At 41.2% G+C, this 17,064-nt stretch overlaps 1 protein-coding gene across 1 annotated transcript in view; it reads left to right on the top strand.

The window, feature by feature from the left end:
* LOC127045312 (uncharacterized) overlaps nucleotides 1-16,764 on the top strand; it is a 521,338-nt gene extending 504,574 nt beyond the window's left edge. Inside the window, exon 2 of the mRNA XM_050941320.1 lies at nucleotides 16,602-16,764. The gene's annotated coding sequence lies outside the window, so the exon portion shown is untranslated. The remainder of the gene's footprint in view (nucleotides 1-16,601) is intronic.
* The last annotated feature ends 300 nt before the right edge of the window (nucleotides 16,765-17,064 follow it).

The following is a 17,064-nucleotide window of genomic DNA, read 5'->3' as shown; positions in this document are numbered from 1 at the left end:
GAAGGAAAGAACCCAGCTCGACTTTCAGATCGCATTATGCATTTTCAGAGTACATTTGATCTGGAAACACTGACACAATAAACAAGAAATTTTACAATCTCTTGTGCTGGCAGAACCACAAATAACTCTGGATGTTTCCTTTACTGACTTATTTCTTCTTCCTGTTAGAACTAGAAGCAATAGTGATAAAATGCTATGCGAAAAGTTGCCCTCAGAAAATCTGCATGACTAATGATGATAAGGTTTGGGAAAACATTGGAGCCCTTTCTAATCCAAACTGAACATCCTAAGCATTTTAGTGAAGCATCACTAGAATAATGGTCAATACATTTCACTGTTTTCAGTGCTGGATTAAAACCGGGTTATGCTGCATACTAAATGTATGTTTATTAAAGATAGTTTACCTTGACACTGAAATCAGGATTTGGGGATGGAAAATGGCATATATTACTAAATTCAGACACTCTTACTACATCTTAGGTGTGCACTAAATATGAATCATTCCTGAGCTGTCAGACATCACTTAGGGCATGAACAAAACACTGCCATTCTTGTCTATTATGCTGGTTACTAGAATGGCTACCTTGTTGTGCTTCTCTAAATTAACTTTGTTATGAAGATACCCTTTTTTGCCTATCGCACAATGCCCACTCTGGAGGGCTAGTGGACTGCTTTTTGTGAGGTTCCTACCTGGCTAAACCTCCTTGGCTCTCAAGGTCATTGGAACACATGCCCCACCACGTCAAGGTGCATTCCCCAGGGAATGCCGATGCACATTGCCTTTCACTTATTTCAAAATCCTATGTAATGAAACTACACCTACATTACAAACTCCCTTAGACTTGATAAGACAGGAAGCAGTCCTTTAAGCTGCTTTGTTATGGAATAATGTTTGGAGAAATCTTACCTTCCACTTTCTGTTTTCACAATAAAGGAGCTGAAAGGGGTCTCTGAGTTTTAAGTGTTCAGGTATGGCCAACATTTTGAGGTTCACTCATTATTATTTTGTATATCTTGGATTTAGTTTTTCTGAACCTGGGTCAATGTTTATATAATTTTTTTTCCAATCCTCTGCTTGAGGCTGAGCCTGAAGTACCTTTCACAGTTATGAACTAGTGAAAATAAAGTTAAAGCCTGTTGGAATTGCACCAGACAGCATTCACCCTATGTTCTTGAAAACTGAAAGAAAAGGAAAGGTAAAGAGGTCAATCCTGTGACTCACTATGAGCCATCAACCTTAACTGGATGAATCTGAAATGTAAGGGAGCTCTCTGGTTCTCAGTTTCTCACATGTTCCTATTCTCTTTCCACCTCGCCTTGCACAACTTACTTGCACTGTGTTATGCAAACAGAGTCAAGAAAAATTTAATGTGGAATTAGATGTTGGAGCTAAGCAGATATGATCCCATCAGAAAAACAAATACGGATCCTAATTTCAAAAACACTCAAAGACTTGTAGTACAAGTAGTAGTACAAATATTTAGATAATCAAAGCCACTTCTATTCATGGACACCAAACACGTAGTTTCTGGCAGGTTTCCTGCAAATTATGAATAGGCACATCCAATAGGTCAGACATTCCTAATACAGTTATTCAGCAGTTATACAACAGGGCTGACACTGGAAAACAAAGGAGTGGGGCATTGACCAAAAGAGAGGGAGAACATTCTCTATTATTTTTGTGCTGAAATTATCCTGCTGTTTTTTCCATTGGTTTGATTGCAAAGTGAAATTTGTGCAGTTGTAAATTCTTTTGAAGGCATCATAGGTATTTTATTTGTCCAGTTAGTTTGATTCTGTGATGCTGAATATCTGACCAGTGTGCGATAGACTGCATCTTTGTGAGACAAAGCAAAGAGCCCCAGACAGCCCTAAACGTAACTTATCTTCATCAGAAAAAAAACCATATAAAAAAATAAATAAATTGCAGCCTTCAGCTATGTGTGTGTGTCGGTGAGAGACAACACTCAAGGCCAGATTTTTCCTTGCATTTTTTTTCAATCCTCCTGAAACATATGCACATGTTCACACACGTGTGCACAGACACACACAAACAAAAGCAGACAACCTATAGGGGAGCAGAATGTACAGCAGAACTGATCTAGCAGCACCTTTACCATTGTTAATGTGCTGAGGCATCAGTCAGTCTAGTACTGGTAAATCACTCTTCTTGAATAAGAGTAAGGGATTCTTAATGTTAGTGGCGTAATGCCACACTTAGTTATGGCTTCTGCTTGCAGAAGAGGCATCAGCTGTGATGTCAAATATGCTCAGGGATATGCTTTATCGTGGAGTGACACGTCTCTTTCCAAATGGGTGAGACGTCAAGGAAATGACAAAAAGATCTTCCTCATCCTGATGGGGCAGATGAGCATGTCTGGAGCACAGCTAAATACAGACATGACACGAAAATAATAAAAAATGTTGTTTGCCCAAAGAGAAAATAACTTATTCTTATAACAGATAAAGGGCCACATTCTGATCTCTGTTATCCTGGTGTGAATCCACAGAAACTGCAGCACACCAAATCTCAATAACACACACAGAGAATCATACTAGCCCTGATTCTCTCCTTGGTTACTTTGATGTAAATATGGAGTTAACACATCTAGGTTTCTTCTTAAGCTACTGTAATAAAATCCCTGTGTGTAGTAAAATCCATGGATGAAACCCTGGCCCCACTGAAATTATTGGGAGTTTGCTATTGGCTTCAGTGGGGACAGGTTTCACTCCATGTGTATAAGGACATGTGTGTGTTGGATTCACGTGATTCATCATTACCCAGATTGTCTACTCAGTAATATGCAGGCTGGGTTGTTTAATGTTTAAGGAGGGCAACGGTATTTAGAAGCTCCAAATTCAGAGATATCTGAAACATAAATCTGGGACTACTCTATGTTGTATTGTTATACACTGTCCATGTGCAGTATTTTAAAATTTCATCCCTAATAGTCAACACTGCAAACTATAAGAGATAGTGTTTAGCTTGAGGCATGATGCTGGGGAAGAGTACAGCTGAATATAAATGCATTGTTTGAAAAGGGAAAGTAGAAAAAGAGTGACTACTTTAATGAAATACAAAAATGGAGATTGCTCAAGAAATACTAAGAAGCAGGAAAAGTCATGCAGCAGTGATTCATAATAGTCCTAATTCAGCAATGCATTTAAGCAGATGCTTAACTTGAAGTATGTGTTTAAGTTCATCCCTATTCAGCAAAATATTTAACTTTGTGCCAAGAAATATACTGTATTCCTTTGTATACCCCATTGGCCAGAGCCTCATCTGGTGTAAATCAATAACACTCATTAGCTACAGTAATATAGACCAGCTAAGGATCTGAACCTATATTAGTTTAAAACAAAACAAAACAAGATGATAACAACAACAACAAACAAACAAACATAAAAAGGGCTCAATCCAGAAGACAGGAGATTGAAAAGAAGAAACACTATTACAACCAGTGCAAGACAGATAAGTTTGTTTCATAGAGGATTTAGATATTTTGAAATTTGTTTATTATCTGATTTGGAACAGCCCCCTAAATGCAGAAATTCACCATGAAAAGGATATTGGATCCCTGGCTCTGAGGCTGTCTGTCTCATGGTCTGTCTTGGAGCCAAGGACCTGGAAAGTTCTGAGGTCTGTAACTCCAAAGCCATTACTCTAAGTTGTCCAATGAACCAAAAGTCCAGCTCTGTCTTTTCCATAAAATTGTTTATAAATGTCATGAAAAGTTGAAGACAAATAGACCGATACAAGAGAAGCACCTAAAAGAGAATAGATATTTAGAAATTTGCTTGCCCTTTTTAACATACTCAAAGGAGGAGGGCTCCCCAGCCACCAAGTCAGAATCTTTAGCCAGGTTCTTTGAATATTCACCTAATCCTGAATAAATAAGAAGTAATGTATGATGTAGTAGAGGGATCGGCAACCTATGGCACACGGCCCATCAGGGATATCCGTTGGCGGGCCAGGACAGTTTGTTTACCTGCAGCAGCATCAGGTTCAGCCAATTGCAGCTCCCATTGGCCACAGTTTACTGTTCCAGACCAATGGGGGCTGCAGGAAGCAGTGGCCAGCACATCGCCCGGCCTGCACCACTTCCCACAGCCCCAGTTGGCCTGGAATGGTGAACTGCAGCCAGTGGGAGCTGCGATTGGCTGAACTTGCAGACACTGTGGGTAAACAAACCATCCCAGCCCGCCAGCGGATTTCCCTGATGGGCTGCGTGCCAAAGGTTGCCGATCCCTGATGTAATATGTAAATGTTTTATTGTAACTTTGCCTTAATAAAATGTTTCACAAGTAAACAATCCAATTTCTACCAGTCTAGGTTAAAAGAACTGTCATACAGGGTCCTAAAGACTCCTGGTAAATTCATGGATTGATATGACAGGGAGTAAAAAGACTCTAGAAATGGGAGGAATTATTTATAGTAGAAATCACTGAACTGTCTTTCAATTATTAATGGGAAGAGGCTGCCACCTCTTATTGGACATTGTTTATCTGGTGGTCATTTAATAGGAGTGAAGGGGGAGATGGGTGGACTGTAAGGAGTGAGTTTCAGCACCATGACTGCCATCCCCTCCTTATCCTCAAACCCTGGGATCCACTGTGGCAACATTGGGCCTTCATCTTCCTGACCCTAAAAGATATCCTGACCAGACATGGCCAGAGAGAGGAAACCAATGACATCACCACCACCACAAGTTTTGGCTAAATACTGACGCCATCTGGGATATGAGAGTTTGGTACCTGCTGTCACCCACTTCTTCTTGTGACATTTTCCTTTCTCATCTTATTTCTTCTTCTTCTTTCTGTCTCTGTCTCTTTGATGTCTGTTTAATAAGACTTTTTCTTTGCCAAGACTTCACCTTTTGCAACACTGCTGTGAGACCATGACCGGGGGGAAGCTAAAAGTGATGCCTTAAGCAGCCCAATGCTTGTCGAAATTTGCTAGATGCTGAGTGGCTGTTAAGATGCTGAGTGGCATGTGCTGTGCTTGCATTTTTTCCAAAACTGAGTTTGCAAGTAAGAGTCAGCAACAGAAGCAGAAGTTGCATTTTCTATCTTTGTTATTCTCTGGTCTGTCTTTTTGTGTTTGGTTGTCTTGTTTTGTCTTCATGGAAACTGGATCACACTTTAACAACAACAGCTCCATCTCAACTAACTTCTTCTTCTTTCCCAGGAAACAACAGTTAATACCATCGCTGATACAGGGGTGCTGGAACAAGGGAGCCCAGGAGGCCATGGCTCCCACTTTCTTCCAGTCATAAGAGTGAGCAAAGAGGGGGGAGGGCAAAGAGGAATAACAGGCAGGTGAGGTCTTAGGGGGAAGAGGTGGCATGGGAGTGGGGCCTTTGAGGAGGGACTGGTGCAGGGGTGGGGTCTCAGGAGAAGGGGTGGGTCCATGCGGACAATGGGTGTTGCAGGGGCAGGGCCTTGCAGGGCCCCCAGGGGATTCAGGAAGGACCCCCCGCCGCAGGTCTTTGGAGCACTTCGGCGGCAGGTCCCAGAGCAGAAGGACCCCCTGCTGCTGCATTGCTGCTGAAGACCTGGAACAGAAGAAGCTCCGGGGGACCGGGCCCCACAAAAGTTTTCTGGGGGCCCCAGAGGGAGTGAAGGACCCTGCTCCAGGAGTCCTGAAAAACTCTTGTGGGGGCCCCTGTGGGGCCCAGGGCCTGTGGCAAATTGCCCCACTTGCCCCCTCTCTGGGCAGCCCTGGGGCCTTGGGGGAAATGGGCACCACAGGGGTGGGATCTTGGTGGGGGGCTAGGTGCTGACTTCCCCTCTGTAGGTGCTCAACCCCTCCTGCCCCTGTTCCTGCCCTGCCTCTGGCCACACCCCTGCCCCGCCCTCGCCCCAGCTCCATTCCACCCCTTCCCCAAAGTTCCAGCCCCACCTCACCTTTTCCCACCGAGGCCCGCCCCCTTCCCACTCCAATTCCCCTTCCTTCAAGTCCCCACCACTGCCCTGTCTCTTCTCCACCTCCTCCCCTGAGTGCACTGCATCTCCACACCTTCCCTCCCTCTTAGAAAGTCCTCAGCGCCACCAACTAGCTGTTAGGCAGACTGGGGGTGGGAAGCACTGGGAAGCAGAGGGAGGAGCGGGGACGTGGCGCATTCGGGGGAGAGAATGAGGTGAAGAGAGGAGAGCATGGCTGCCGGTGGGTGCTGAGCAAATTTTTCCCCGTGGATGTTCCAGCCCTGGAGTACCCACAGAGTTGACGCCTAGGAGGGGGTGTGCAACACAGCATGGGATGCAAGGCCACAGTTCTGGCCACTTTTAGGGTGCTACTGCAGCTCCTGATCTGATATCATCTAAAAGACTGTCAAATAAGGATTGTTTTTCCATATATAAACTCTCTACAACTAAAAGGAAGAAGGAGTATTGTTAAGATGAAAACCTTAGTCAATCTTTTACATTTCAAATGCTTTAACTGTTTTTTTCCTTTTTTCTATGTATTTAGTAAAAAGTTTAAGACACAGGTGTCGACTTTCAGCTTTCCCCAGGGGTGCTTCACCCCCACTCTACCCGGAGGCCCTACCCCACTTACCCCTTCCTCAAGGCCCCACCCTTGCCCTGCCTCTTCTTGCCCCTCCTTCACCCCCTCCTCTGAGACTTCATCCTGCCTCTTCCTGCCCCCAGCCCTTCCCTTCCCCGCACAGGCAGGTGGCTGGTGGGTGATAAGCACCTACTATTTTTTTTCCATGGGTGCTGCAGCCCCAGAGCACCCACGGAGTCAGCACCAATGGTTTAAAAGATTTTTAATAGTGGTTGTTACACTTAAGCCATTGATAACTTGCCATAAAACTCTGAACACATTTAACTGTTTAATATTTTAACTGTGAACAAATGTTTCATTAACATCTTCTCTCTTGTTGACCCCAGGAGCCCTCTGCAGATACAAAAATTGTATTCACATCTGATCCACAATCCATGAACATGGTCAGCAAATATCCACATCCACAGACAAGAATAGCCACAGATATAAAGCATATATCCCCAGATTTGCAGGGTTCTACCTGAGACACCCACATTTCAACAGAACTTAACTCTGAGACAGTCCACTTGGTGGAGTCACCCACAACTTGCAGACATTGAAGTCCTGGGCTGCCTGACTCTGGGGCAGTCTGCCTGGCAGCTATGAACTCTGGGAGCAAGGGAGCCACAGCCACTGCCAGTTGGGGCTCACCAGCAGCCAGCCAGGTGGGCTGTTGGGGAACTAGGTTGATGTACTGGCAGTAAACCTGCCTGGGTTCCAGCTGAACTTCATTGAAATAGAACCATCTCTGTGAACATCTCTGAAAACATATTTCATTGGAATTTTTCCAAACAGCCATAATTTGCAGTAAATCAAACACTTAAGCATACTGAGGACTAACCTAAACAAGTATGATAACTGCAGACAGTAAAGTTACATTGTGTTCGTGAGACACAGGATCCCAGAAATCACTCATAGAATATATAAAAGATAGCTGGAGCTCATCTCCACTGAAAAACATGGCAACAACCTATTGAAGCAGAAAACTTACAGACTTATAACTTGATCTCATGGTTACATTAGTACAAAACTGGAATTTGACAGCATAGATAAATAGAGTAACATACACATTGTCATGGCTTGTGGTTAACACAGGACATTCTTATTTGACATTATAATTTAAAAGATATAATGCAAAGCTTAATGAAATTTACTCTATAAAAGCATGCTAGCAAATAAACAGCACCTTAAATATCCATGAAGAAAAGAAAGTGAATAAATCAAAGGAAAAATATGACTAAACATAAAACAAACTGGCAAACTGTAATGGATGTACAAAGATTGTAGAGTGCCTAGCACTGATTGCACTGGGGCTCCCTAAATACTATGTAACATATCCGATAGTTTGCAGTGTTGATGAAATCAAGAAAAATACCATGGCTTAGCTGGATTTGTGCAAAGTGAGAAACTCCCATAGTCTTGGTTCATCTGTGCATGGGTGCTGGGCCTGCTGCAGAGACCAAGGGGGAACGACTGGTGCTTCCTCTGACCTGGGGCTGCAAGGGGCTGCTGTGGACTGGTTGCACTGGCCATTAGGGGCCATTGCAGGAGCAGGAGCTCACCTGGATTGAAATTCCAGCCACATATGCATTCTTCAGGACATGCCCTTGTTGGCAAAGGACCTCGTAAGCTGACCTTTGCCATCGAAGGATCCCCTTACGCCGTTGTGACCCTCTAATGGCTGGCTATCCTGTTTTAGGGCTGTTTTGCACCAAGCAGACAATCTGACTCTAAAAATGTACTAACATTAAAGTCCTGGCATACAGCTGAATCAGCCTGAAGCCTCAACTTTGGGAAAATATTTGCTGTTTCCCCCAACTCTTTCATCAGATTTTCTATTTCAATTAGTTTTTCTCTACTAGCTTCTGTGTAACTTTGACATGAGTACATTGCATGCATGGTGTTCTCAATTCTGCAAAACTCATGCTATGCACTGTGCTGTTCTTTACCCTTTAATTGAGTGCACACATTATTTCTCCAGCTCTTACCTGTTACAGGTTTCTTATTAGTTTTTATTTCTTTTAAATGGTGGAGTTACCACTTATCTTCTGATTAAGAAGCATAACCCTAGTTCAGACCCACTTTATATCCAGGTTTTTATCACACTGCTTATTACCATAACTATTGACACAAGGGGCCAAATTTCAAAAAGTACCCTACAATTAACTGCAGATGCACTGTGTGATTTTTTTAGAGTAAATTACAGTTACACACACAAGTCAAGTCAACACCCAACAACATAATTAGCACATATGTATCTAAGACTTTTTTCATGGAAAAAATAAATTGTAGGTTCAATTTTGGAAAATGATTTGCAGCCCTATTAAAAGGTAGCAATTGAATCATGAAACTTGATAACTTTACCCTATAAAAAATTTGCTCTCATAATACTCTAAACTTTCTCTTGTTGTTTTTTTTTATTTATTTTGCTCCTTATTTTAGGTCGTCAGATATTTTAAAGGTTGCATCACATATTTGGTCCATAGTAAGTTGAAAAATGCTTAAAAAATAAAGGAACAAAGGCTTGTCTTTAAAGTATAATGCAAACATTCAAACTTCATTTAGCAGAACTTCATACAGTATCAGAAGAAGTGATGGCTAAATTAATACAAACAATGATCTTCTCTGCAGAATCAGTGCTTTATTATTCTCCATTATGATTTCGTCTTCTTTGCTTCATATCAGGAATATTTGCATTACAATTGCTCCAAGTCTCTTTGACTGTGCAACTCTGAACTGAATCCTGTTAGTTGAGAGATATCAATGGCAAACCTTTCAAGTTGAAAGTACTTTTTGTATTCAGACTAATGATTCTGTAATGTGCCATGATCAGGCAAGCAGAAAAGATGGGTATGGAAATACTGTCTTTTGTTGTTTGTCCCCATTTGGGAATGTCTAATAATCCATGTTTCAAAATATCAGCTGAAACAAGAGAGAGTCAGCAGACTGAATAGTTACTGCTCTGGGTATTATGAACATGTCTGGGTGAAGATATGCATAGAAATGCTTTCTCCTGGTAGCGAGTTATTGAAATGCCACATGATGAAACAGGCAGCTAAGATAAACCTATTGCTGCATATAATAATGTTCCATCTGCCAACATTGACAGTCTTTGTTATCTGTGCCTTTTCCTTGCACAAGGGTTTTGCAACAACTTTGATAGCATTATTATTATTCTACCCTAGATACATTTTTCATAAGCATGTATTAATAGCTATATTTATAACAAGGAAAACATGAGCTTCACAGCCATTTTGCATACACTTTTTAGGTATATTTACATATGTGTAGTTTAATGAGTCAGCACACCATATTGTTTGTATAGAGATGAAAGACATGATTAGCATCTGTGCTGTTCCCCTCCCAGATGGCTGTCTTCCATCTAGCTAGCTAAGAGACCTTTTCATTTTTTAACATATTCATTACTAATTAAAGTATGTTAAATTGCTTCTCAAACAACGATTGACCTCAGGAACAGGGAACATCATAAACATAGGATTAGATCCTAATCTCCATACTCACATGAGCAGTCCCACGGTTTTCCATAGATCTATTCACATGAAAAAGCCAAGCAGAAATTGTTCCATGCTGATATGCAGTTAGGCAGCATACAGACTGCATTATAATTAATACACCTCTGAATGTTCATTTTCTTTATATGTGCATGCACTGTAACTAGTGTAAATGTATCCTGCTGCCTTACTAATCGCTGCACTACTTAGATTGGCATAATTATTTGGTTACAGGTTCAAGGTACAGTAGAATTTTTGATGTTTTTCCTAATGTGAAGTTAGTGCTTTTCAGAGAGTTTTGTTTAATACACTTGACACTGCAAAGGAGGCAATGCACAAGGAGTGGTAGTGCAGATTTTTCCATACTTGCGATGCATCCAATGTCCCAGTGCACTGAGCGAATCTTACTTTAAGTGTGTTAGCTACGCCTTGTTTTTATAAATTGTGTACTAGTCAAACATGTTCATCTGTTTTATTTTTTGCCAACTTTTCCATATTGAGTGACCTATAGAAAAAGTTATTGGCTGTCAGGTCTGATGCACTTTGTCTTTTGAGGATGCAGTCAATTGCATAGAAATATGTGTCTTTATAAAATTGATATTCAGAAAAAAATATTTTTAGTCTTTCTGCAAATGATTAAAGAAAATGTGTACTCGTGTAAAATGTTCATGGTAGGCTACAATATGTTCTACAGAAGACGCAAACAAGCTAGAGTGAAAGTTATATTTCAATCTCTCAAAATGTTTTCTTATTGTAGGTGCTTCCTGTACAGGTCCTTGCAATGTGATAATCTTGTTCACTCTGGAAAGAGCCATGGAACAGGATGAATTATATTCTCCAAAATCAGCTGGATAGATACCTGGTTTAGTGTAGCAGCCAACAGATTCTCTTCAGATAAGCATTTTGCCTCAGAAAGGTTTTCTGTCACTAAAGAGAAACAGAAGAAGATTTGAATAACAGTGTTCACCTGGTCTTGGAGAGAATGGATACTTTAATAAGACATCTGAATGCAAGGGGACATTGTTTAATTTAATGGAGGGTAAGCAACTACCTATCACCAGCATACATTAAATTTGCTCTTCTAATAAATGCAACCCTTAGGTTAATGTGATATTAAGATTCCACAGTTTGTTTTTGTTTTTAAATGCAGAAGTACAGTTTAGGTTCTACAAAAACATTGGCTTAGCCATGATGAACAACTGTACTGTGTCTTGACTCATTATGGCCTAATTTATGCCTGTTGGGCATAACTCCGCATTAGTGCTACAGTGTCCCAGGGAAGCACTAGAAACATTCTCCCTTACAGATACAAAATGCCTCCCAGAGCTCTCCAGTGTAGGGAAGGAGTGAATAAATTGCTTAGCCCTTTAAGGAGCACAGCCTATTCCCCAAGTCATTTCCTGTGGTTAGCATCCTGGTAGCAGCCCTGCACAGTGCAATTCTGACCAGCCCTTTACTTCCTCTCTCCTCATAAAGGCCAGATAGACTCTAAACCTGCGTTACATTTCTATATGAAGTTATAAACTACCCATATCGGAAACGTGCTTAAATTTTCTACCTATAAAATGTCATGTCCATGTCCTCTGCTATACAAATAATCCCTATTTGATCATTCACATTAAGTCATTGTTCTGGGAGGCTTTGGCTGTGTGTGTGTTTCAAACGATGATTGTCTGAGGAGGCTGTTTGGCTAAATCACAGTCATCAGGGTTAGAGTTTACAATGAAATCACCAATCCCCTTCTCCCTCCCCCATTCTTCTTCTTCTTCTTCTTTTTGTATTCACATTACATACATTTGCATCGTCAAGTATTTCCTGATGTTTCGTAGCAGACAAATGCTAAAATAAGAGTTCCCCATTTGAATTATTATTGCCCACCCTAACACAAAACATGAAAACTCCACCATCATTGCTTGGATACACTACTGTAGAATATGCTGCCTATGAACATTACCCAACCATGTCAAAAGGTTTTTGTTCAAACTTTCAGCAAAACAGTGTTCAACTTCATACAGAACCCAAGTATGGAAAAATGCACACCAAAATGGTGAATATGTGAGTGTACGAACAATTCTGTGAGTGAAAAATGGGAATATAATATAGCTTTGCAACCTTAATTATAGACTATTCTATGATTCACAGTCAGAGGTTTATTCTACAGAGAATTGTATTTCTAGTAGTTATATATGCTCTGGTGTAGCATGAACACATGCACAAGGAGCCATCTATGACAATAGCAAAGTTCCTGCTTTCCGGTCTGTCCATATCTCCCTATTTCCCCCACCACCTTCCTGCGTTTCAATGTCAGTGCAGTGGCTGGGCTATGTTCTAGCCAAAGCTGTGGCTTCATCCAGAGGAACACCCATGCTGGATAGATTTCAAACTATTTTATTAATTTTCTTATATTTTTGGCTGGTGGAAGGAGATCTGGAGTCCCCTTTAGCAAGCTGGAAAGGAGAAGTGGCTTGAGAGAAGCAGAATATTATGGGGGCTTGTCCCAGAGGAGCTTGCCACAACCTGGGGGCAAAATGTGGAATAAATGGGTAAGGAGGAGAGGGAGCTCTGGTCAGCCCTAGTAGCAGCATTCCTGCTCCTGTCATGGGGTTTCTCTGATGGTAACAGAAAGAGCTGCAACTATAGAAAGACTGTGACAACAGTTACAATCACCACTAAATGGATGGAAATAGTTTGTATACTAACAGCTGTGGAGTTCCCTAATCTTATTGTTGGAAGACCACAGAAGTAGTAACAGCTGTTGTTTTCAAACTGTACTAATAGGTTCCAACTCATTTTTTTCGCTGTAGAAAATGCTGCCAAAACTTCAAGATATGATATTTGAAGGATCCAAAAAACAAAAAGTGATTCACTAATGGACATATGATTATCATAATCTTTAGTGCAAAAATATTAGCTAGGATACAAATCCACATAGTATATCTTGTGGCTATATTCACCACTTATATATCTCTACATTGACTATATGGGTCTGATTTATCACTGCCTTGCAGCTTGGGTAGTCAATTCAGCCTGTGTAAAGGAAGTACAAAGAGTGTGTAAACGCTTCCATTCTGATGTGATAGAATTGAATCTGATTGCACAAGATGCAAGGCAGTGGAGAATCATGCTCTGTGCACTTCCCAGTGTTGTAATGTACTAGCTCTGTTTGTGCATGAGTCATTATCCCCCTAGCAACTGACCAACAGAGACACTCAAATGCCTATTATTACTACCGGCAGCTTTTATATGCATGTTGATGTAATGTCTCCCTCTAGTGTTTGGCTAACAAAGGACATACTATCCTACCAACTAAGGTTGATGATATTTCTTATGTCAAGAGCTCGAGACCTGTGTTTTTGGACTGAAGAGTTAGATTTTTCTCTTAGGTCCTCAGAGGAGTATATCATTTATCTACTTAGTATGTCTATTTGCAACACAGGGATTAATTACAGACAGGTGCCTAACTGCTGGATTTGAACGCCTGTGAACCTCTGATTCTCTGGATGAGTATTATTGAACTGAGCTGGAATATGTAATATACTTCCTTTTTTTCAAGAAGAGACAGGACATATTACTACAACTAGCTAAGGGAGTTCTCCTTTAGCTCAGGTGCTAGTGGCCTTTGTTTCTGCCACTGAAGAACCAAGGTTCTACTCTGGCATGTGTGCGTATGATTATTCTAGTAATTGCATAAGGACTGCAGCACACATTACTTCAGGGGCTGAAGTGTCTATTCTGTATGCTAAGAGGACTGCCATAGGCAGAACTTTTCCTCTCTGAGACAAATAGCTGCTCCCTGTGTCTGGGGCTCTGTGGGGAAGGGTTTGTGGTGTACAGGGAGATGTCAGCAAACCAGTAAAGTGCCTGAACCCACTATTGCTTATTGCTAAAAGCAGCCAAATCAGTAATCTTCGCTTATCCAAGGTGGGAGGGAGTTTTGGGTGCCATAGAAAGGGCAGCTTGACCCCACATCCTTCCTGATAAGAATTGTGTTAAGTTGCAGATAAATGCATTTTATAAGTGCAGGATAGGCCCCAGAAATGTCTATTGGGGCCTCAAGGCTGCAAACTCTGGGAAAAACCCACACCTGGTTAATCAATAATCAGAAGGAAGCATGACCATTGAAACTATTTGCTTAACAAGTTTTCTTTAAGGGACATGGCATTCTATTACGAATGTATAAATAAGGGGGAAAAGTTTGAGGTAGTGGGACTCTTCAGGACTTGACTCTCCCTCTGGATGCATCTTATGTCCCCCACTGGCCGATGGGCTGCTGCTGTGCCACTCAAGAGCCACACTCAGCTTCGGTAATTATCAAGGGTTGGGGGTGTTTTACTAACCTGTTGCGGACGTGTGTAAGTGCTTGAGACTAAGTAAAGTTTAGCTTTAAGTGAAAGCACTCTTGTGTTGTCCTGTTTGTTCCAGGCATCTATCAGTCAGACGGTTATTTCTCCCCTGATTTATTTTGTGACACTGCCTCACACAGAGTAAAAGTTACCAAGAGCTTTGGGTTGAAAGAACCCCAGGTAACAGTGAGTGGGATAAGAAATAAATGAGGGGGCTGACAAATCTCCATGTCAACATCTCCTCCAGACCCACCAGATTGCTATGTGGAAGTTCATTGGGGAGTTAACACAGCCAGGTCCCTTTGGGACCTACTCCTGATCAGCTACAGGCAGTTGTCTATTCTGACAGCGTGGGTCCCATAAGAGCTATGCTGCCAGAAGAAAGGGACCAGAAACAACACAACTCCTCAGAGGAAAGCCACCCATGCAATTGGAAGAAGAGGGAGGTAACTCTTCCTTGTGAATCCATTTCCCCTCCAAATTCTGGGGATTCCCTAATCCTTCCCTAATAGGAAAAGATTTCTAGGTAATTCTACCAGATAACCTTGGCTCTTTGCCCCATCGCTGCAGGCTTCTCTGTAGGAAGGGGTGATCTGGCCCATCATGTTAAATCAGAGTGTGTGCCTCATATTTCTAATAATATGTAAGAATTATTCTTGAGCATACTCAGCTGTGTAAGATCAAACAAATACTGCCCTAAAGGTTATGCTGTAGCTGTGTTTCATTTTGCTCACAGCAAGAATGGCTAAAATAAAAGCTCATTTCTTTCTCTGAGAAGTAAAACCTGAATTACACTGCTCTACAGCCAAAATGCTTCTGAAATAAATGTAGTCCAACTTTACTAATTCTGGGTCACTGAGAACGAAAATGATGCTTAAAATTGTTGATTGGCTCTAGTTTTCAAGATAAGCTATTGGGTCAGTATATAGGACCCTTGACTTGGGAATGGTGGAGGATAAGTGAGTTATAAAGGGAAGGGATCTCAATTTAAACCAGAAATGACTAAAATACATCTTTGACTGGATCTATGAATAAATCTATGACTGGGTTTGGACAGTACTTACTTTTTAGGCAAAACAATGAATGATGCAATCTAAAGCTGGTATTGCATCATACATGATATGAATTGCATCATGTTCTTCCTAGAAGTCATGGATGATGCAATCATAACGAAGCTTACATCACTCTGCTGAACAAATTGGCCTATATTAGCTCTAGAAATCATACAGTGTCGTGCTCTCTTATTTGTCAGTGTTTGATTTTGCAAAGGGACACATTTCTGTTTAGCCAAAGTGAGCAGAGATGCCTCGTACTTGTGTGAACAGTGCAGATAACTTCTGCTATGTTTGTGGTGAAGTGACTTTTGCATCACAAAAGTGCACTATAACCACTATGGTTAAGAAAGCCTATCACCTTTCTTTTGGCTGCAAAATTGGAGATCAGGACAAGAGGTGGGCCCCACACATATGCTGCAACATTTGTGCAACAAATCTTTGCCAGTGGTTGAACAGGAAAAGGAAATCTATGCCTTTTGCAGTGCCAATGATTTGGAGAGAGCCAACAGATCATATCAGCAATTGTTACTTCTGCATGGTGCCTCCAGTTGGGAAAGGTGTGTCAAAGAAGAAAAAGTGGACTGTGCATTATCCAAACATTCCATCAGCTATCCGCCCAGTACCCCACGGAGAAGGACTGCCGGTTCCTGATGCACCAGAATCATTCTCACTTAAGTCAGATGAGGAAGAGGAAGAGGATGAAACTTCTGGTCCTGAACCATCAATGTCACAGGACCCACATTTTCTCCCATCATCCTCCTCTGAACCACACCTCATAACACAAGGTGAACTGAATGACCTTGTCAGGGATTTGGAACTACCCAAGAGTAAGGCAGAGCTGTTGGGCTCCAGACTACAGCAGTGGAATCTCCTGGCAGGCTATCAGGGCAAATGGAGCCCATCAATGCTTGCAGACTATTGCTAGACAGTGACAAGAGATGCTCCATTTAATGAGTACAAGAGACAAGCCAAGAAGTGCTGAGTAGACACTGGATAGGACTAAACTATGTACATAATAGTTTTTTGCCTTTTGTTTCATAATAAATTTTATTTATAGAACCCTTTTGCTGATTTTTAAAGTGTTACATAAACAGGACAGATGAAATATTATCATGTAAAGAAACCATAAACACATGAAAAGACCTAGGTTTACAATTTATGATTAAAACTCTACTATGTACACAATATACATAGACATAAAATGTAAAAACTTAAATATCTTAGAAACAGTAGCCAATCAGTTGTTTTAATTGTCATATTTGAATTTAGCACATCAAAATACATAATAAATAGCACATTTTATCTCTGAAGCAGACGATTTCTCAAAAATTGTAGACCAGTGTTATCAACTTCATGCTTTATACCTTTGTTTTCTTCTTCCATACAGCTGAGAATGTTTAGCATATGAAGCCCCAAATGCTTATTATTCTTTTGTTGTTCTTGTTGTTGAGCATCACGGTTGTTCATGGCACTTTACTGACAAATAAAAGACCGCGTCCAAATAGTTTCCAATCTGTGGTCTAGATCATGCATGAGCCGACACAGGGGATCCACTCACATGGAGCTCATTGCCTGATCATAGCAAAGGAATTGATGACATCAGAAAACTG

This window comes from Gopherus flavomarginatus, chromosome 2, assembly GCF_025201925.1.
Source record: "Gopherus flavomarginatus isolate rGopFla2 chromosome 2, rGopFla2.mat.asm, whole genome shotgun sequence".
NCBI classification, from domain to species: domain Eukaryota; kingdom Metazoa; phylum Chordata; order Testudines; family Testudinidae; genus Gopherus; species Gopherus flavomarginatus.
This window is presented reverse-complemented; position numbering and strand designations above follow the sequence as displayed.